Here is a 6000-nt window from a genome sequence, read left to right as displayed (position 1 = left end):
AGGTTCAGAGGGATGAAGTGTGAGAGGCCGAGAGCGAGCCTCGCCGATGATGTTGGATCACCTTCAGTGGCACTTCCTGGACACCTGCTGCGGTGTGACTCAGCAACAAACCTCAGTTGAATTTCTTCCACTCATTGGTCTCCTTTAGTTTCATCTGTCAGATGAGCTCAGGGTGTATGGAGGGATACCTCGGCCATCGAGATCTGAGTACAAAAAAAAAAAAAAATCATTCCCAATGTTTTCTTTGATGCACTGTTATTGAGGTTTGAATAAAAATAAAGATTTCCATAGTATTTTAAAAACTTTGTAATGTAAAAACTTTGTTTTTCAGATTGTATTTATGAAGTCAAAAGTTTTTTCAGATGTTCAAAACCGATGGCACAGAAACAGCGTTGGGGGCGTGTCCTTGCACTGTGGGCGGAGCTGAGTCAGACGGTTAGCGCTCAGAAGCGCGGTGTGAGGTGTGATGTTCACAGGCATCACGGATACTGTGACGCTGTAAAAACATGTGGATGAGTCACGTGGATGTGGGAGAAGCAGCGCAGACGCAACACGCTGCTCCAATCTACCTGCTGTTGAAGCTGCAACTTGCCATCAAACTCCAGATAAAAGAAGTCAATAATGTCAACACACTCCAATATACAGAGTCTAAAAGCCTGAAGAAAGTTGATTTTGATACATCTGAATGTTGTTTTGTGAACATGATTTTTTTTTTGTCCACGTTTTTAGCGGCACTAGATATGAATCTTTGCAACGTTTGTAAAGTCGAACGAGAGCCTTGGCCTGAGCACCTGCCCGCGTGTCCACAGACCCTCGTCTGTGGACACGCGGGTTCAACATCGCAGCAGGAGCGAGAGACTTTCACCAGGACACGGCACCTGGCTCACGGCAGCAGAAGAGCTTCAGCTTCTGAGACTCAGCAGCTCCGCCCTCCATGACGGTTCGGGCCGCTGACCTGATCGGAGCCGAGGGCGCTTCATGTCCCACGTGTGAGCGCCTGCTTCCTCATGCTGATTCATTCTTGCTTTAGCTGAGCCGCTCGCCGCTCTGTTGCCAGCGCCGCCATCAGACGTCGTTGGAAGAGTCAGTCGGAGGTTCCAGAAGAAGAGAAGGCTTCTGATGGCACTTTAGTCAACAGTCTGTTTCCGTTTGATGGAGACAAATGTGTGGGTCTGGCGCCGTCACGTCAGCCACTGTGGGCAGGGAAAACTTCCGGCTGACGGAACGTCCCGGCGGACAGAAGTGTCCACAGATGGACGGCACAAATGGACGACGCTGGAGACGCGAAATGGATTTGAGAGAAGAGTGTGACAAGAGGAGCGATGACACGCAGCTCTTTTTTAATGTGGATTATCAGAGCGGCGAGGAAAACAATGGCGTGACAAAAGGCTGACAACATATCAGCTGCTATTAAAGGCCCCGAGGCGCCGACCGAAATAGGCCTCGCTTGTTTGCCGGATGGGAGGCGAGGAAGGATTTGGGGAATCGCTTGACAGATTGTCGGCTCACTTTGGAGACACTGTGAGGAACGAGAGAGAAACATTTGTCTCCGCTGGACGAACTTCAGGAAGTCAAACTCCATTAGCTTCTTACTGACGCACAGCTTCAATTTCAGGAGGGGAGAGAAGGGAACGTCTGGTCCCGGGGCCACGAAAGGCCCTCCACCGACACCTTCAGCCCCTCCTCACACAGCTGCCGTCCACTAGCAGTGACTCGAGTCAGGGATGGCAGACGCTAACAATAGGTCGATGTTGGACCAGTCCCTCCAGCAGATGGCAGTGTTACGGTTGCAACCATCAATTCCAACCGATCCTGGCGAGTTCTGCGAGGCGCTGCCATGTTGTCCAATCACCACGGATTTCCCGCCAATTCCACCAGTCACTTGAGTCTCCTCCTCCCACCCCTCTCCGCGGCATACGTGGCATCACAACCCCTCCCTCCCACAAATCTTGGCACCATGGGTCGCGGTTCGCACGTGAAGGATCCTGAATCCTAGATGTCCAAATCCCCATGATGGACATGTAGAACAGAGGGAAGTCAGAACTGAGGAAGTGAGTGGTGCAGCGTCAGCCCAACACTATAAACCAACATGGCCGACCTCCAGCTCCACCTCTCTGCAGGCTGTTTCTGAGCCTCCAGATCAGCAGCTGCTGTTTGAATGAGCCGCTCACACGCACCTTCACCTCTCAGACTCCGCCCCCCTCCAAACCTCCGTCAGGCTCCGCCCTCGTGAGGAGCTCCAGAACAAAGGAAGCAGCGCTCACTGCTCCTTCAGATCTGACTGTGGTGTTTCTTTTTGAACGGCACGTGATTGACAGCTCAAAGGTGGTGTGTCAGTGTGGTGTCCTGGGAATAAGTCTACAATATCGGACGGGAATCTCATCGCTGCTTCCTCCTGTGGTGGCGTGGCAAACATGCCTCAGTTCGTGTCTGAGACTGGATTCAAAGGAGTCTTGTTGTGGGCGAAGCTCCATCTTCTGGATCCTCACTGAGGCGGCTGTCACACTGAGGTCTTATGTTGACGCTCTACAAAGTCATGAGGGAGAGTGAAAGACTGCAGAGGCTTCAGAGCTCAGTAGGTGGCGCTCTCGCTTCATTGCAGTGGATGCTGAAACCTAAAGATCGTCCCTCAATTGACGTGCGGACGAAGCGAGGGGCGCGATTAGTTCCGCATTTCCGAGGAGCCCTGAAGGCACCACGGCCGCGTCTCCCCGGCGGCCGACGGTTTCCGACGTCCTGCGAAGCTCCTGGATGCTGCTCCCGCCTCCATTGTCAATCGGCACACGGCGCAGCGGCGGCAGTATTTTGGGCTCTGCCCTTCACGTCGGGAGTCTGCGGTTCAGTTCATGAATAGAAAACAGCTCATTTTCCGTGCAGCTCTTTTCGTCTAAATGGCTCTCCAATCCGTGAACAACACTTGTCTCCCTCGCGAATAAGAAATCTATTTCTCTCTCCCCCAGCTCTTTATCCGCCGCTCCACTCGCCGCGTGTGTGTGTGTCGGCGTGTGTGTGTGAGCGCTCACCTTTGTTGCACACGCCGTGACAAAGTGGTGTGACAGGCTGTAGGACAAGTGGTGGACAGCAGCTCGCCGACGCACGATGAAGACTGTCACCCTGTGAGAGCGTGGCTGGCCTCCCTCGCTGTGCCGCTTCACTTCTGGCCCTCACTGTTCCGGCACACCAAGGATTCAGCGCCTGGCCGAGCGTCGATTCATGACCTGAGAACAGAGTGGGAGCCTCGCTTTTTGACTCATGGAGTGGTGGTGCGGTCCACACCACCACTCCAGCGCTCGCACCTCTGCCTTCAGGCTCCTGTCTCATTTCTCCAGCCTTCATTCCGGTCGGCTGGGGCCGGAATTCTTGGAACTGTTGTCCGAGTGAAGCTAAATCTGCGCTGAAGAAGATGCAGTCTCTGCACTCAGCACTGACCACTGGCTCCAAATCCAGTTGTTTTGTGTCTTTGAGTCGTTTCCTGGGCCCAGATCCACCAGTCCAGATGGACTCAGTAGTCCAGGGCCAAAGCCCAGTTCGTGGCCGAGGAAATATTGGAAATATTTTAATACGATTTCAGGCCACTTTTAGGCCTCATCAGAAATATGACAAGTCACTTGTATCTAGGTCTGAGTCGGGTCACTGCCTGGATCCAGGATTTAAAAAAAATAATAATCCTATTCCTAATATTTACAATTTGGAAGGAGGGCTACTCTTGACTTCCAAGCTCCTAACTCAATACAATGCCCAGAATCATCTGCAAAAAAACAACAAAAACAAGACTGGAGGTCGGCACGGCGCTTGAGGTTTCTCGCTGTTTTAAGGCTAATAGAAGCCTGCAACCTGCAATAGAAGCTCTTTCTTTCAAAATAGTTCATGAGGTATTCTCCAGTCTCTGTGATGTCTGGCTCTCCACCTCCACATGACTTGGTCTCAACCTCCACATAACTCAGTCTTGTCTCAGTATTGACCTCCACATGACTTGGTCTTGTCTCAGTATTGACCTCCACATGACTTGGTCTCGACCTCTACATGACTTGGTCTCGACCTCCACATGACTTGGTCTTGTCTCAGTATTGACCTCCACATGACTTGGTCTCGACCTCCACATGACTTGGAGCAGTCTGGACACATTTCCTAGATGCTACTGAAGAAACATGAGAAACCATCAGGTGAAGAAATGATCATGGAGTCAGATTCTGTTCTCCAGATCATGATCCAAACTGTCAGTCCTTTGTCTTGTGTGATGAAACAATTCTCTCTCCTAAAATGCTTGTTCTCCATGGTCTTATTGAAGATGTCACTCAGACTTTGAGGCTTTAGAATTTGTTGACGGTCCCTAACTGATGGCGGCTCCTAGCATTAGCGCTGCCTGTGAGAGTGTGTCCTCCATCAGTGAAGCCTCATGGGGACACGGAAGAGGACGCCGCCGCCGCCAATATCCAAGTGTTGTCACCTTGGCAGCAGGAGAGCTGCATGTGTTGATGTGAACCAAGGCAGAGGAGCGCCTCAGAGAACCTATGAGGACCACTCCATCTGAAAAACTACAAGAACTGGAAGACAATGTGTGTGTTCATTCACGTGGCAGAACCCGACCCAGAACCGGTCAGTAGGAGGGGACTGGTTCCACTGACATGATCAGTCGTGGAAACACAGACGGAGGAGAACATCAGAGGACCTGAGGAACATCTGTGGACGTCACAAGAGCCAGGCGGACTGGTCCATGCCTCATATTACAGCCATGCCTGCCCACCTCCCTTCAAACTTCCTCTGGGTTAAACAGAGTGCAGCGCTGAGAAGAAGCTGAGGCCTGGCTGTCTGTGTGCTGCGCGGGAGGACTGAAGTAAACTTCTGCCAAACTTCACGCAGTTAAAAGTCCCAGGCTCAGGCTCAGTGCTCTTGAGCCTCTGCACCATCTCTCACAGCGTGGCCACGTCTGCTGGAGGAACCATCCTCCAGTGATCAGCCCAGATATTCGGGCTGCCAGTTAAAATCTTGAATTTGTTGATGGAACTTCACATGGGTCGCGGCGGAAGGTTAAAAACTTAAAAACGGACTCCTGGATCGCTCAGCACTTCCTGGAGGGCTCCAGCTGCTGCTGCCAAAACCCAGACGCCTCTCCTCCTCAGAGTCCAGGGTCAGGCCTGAGCTCCTCAGTCATGTTTCAGCTCCGCTCTGCTCTGCCGGTCGGATTCGCCCTGGGATTTCCTTCACAATCCGCTCAAAACTCTTCTCATCGTCAGAAACTGAGAACCTTCTGTTGTTGCCCGATCACGTGATCGTTTTCCCGCCAAGACGAAAGTAATCTCTCTCTATGTTTTCGAAATGGAGACCTGACAGATCGATCGAAAGAAGCCCAGACCTCCTTGCTCTCTAGATCCAGAGGAAGGCCACTGAGGCGTCGGCTCTCCTTGGGTCTGACCTGGAGTCTCCTCCCTGTGGGACCTCACCAGCGAGTAACTTCTCCTGATGCGATGGAGCTGTGGTTCTACTCTGAGTCTCTGCAGATGACGTCCTTGCATGCAAGAGGCAGCGTGTTTGAGGAGTGTCTGGAGTCTGTTTAACCCACTTCCACGACCTCTCATGACGCCAGCGCCGAGGCTCATGGTGTGTTTCAGCTGCGTGGAAGTGTCTCTTGCTGAGGGAAAACATCTGGCCGTCGTGAGCGACGTGGCGAGCATGTGTATGATCTCGGCGCACATGGCGTCGTGACGAACGGCTCTCAGCAATTGGCTGCAACAGGAGCTACATCAGCGTGTCGTTGCGGCGGATAATAACAGCTCACAAGGCTCTTCATCCATCACGGTCGGTTGTTGGCTGGTGACAGCTCAAGTGTCTCTCTCCATCTGCCTGGCGAGCATCTGTCGCCTGCGTCCGCACACACAGCGAGGACACCACGAGCCCGCGGCGGTGTTGTAAGCTGAAGAGTCCAGGAGAAGAAAAGAACTTCAGCCACATCACGGGGGACGAGTCGCCTGCATGGACAACAAGCCGCTGATGAACTATCCG

This window comes from Synchiropus splendidus, chromosome 5 (assembly GCF_027744825.2).
Source record: "Synchiropus splendidus isolate RoL2022-P1 chromosome 5, RoL_Sspl_1.0, whole genome shotgun sequence".
Classification (NCBI taxonomy): Eukaryota; Metazoa; Chordata; class Actinopteri; order Syngnathiformes; family Callionymidae; genus Synchiropus; species Synchiropus splendidus.
This window is presented reverse-complemented; position numbering follows the sequence as displayed.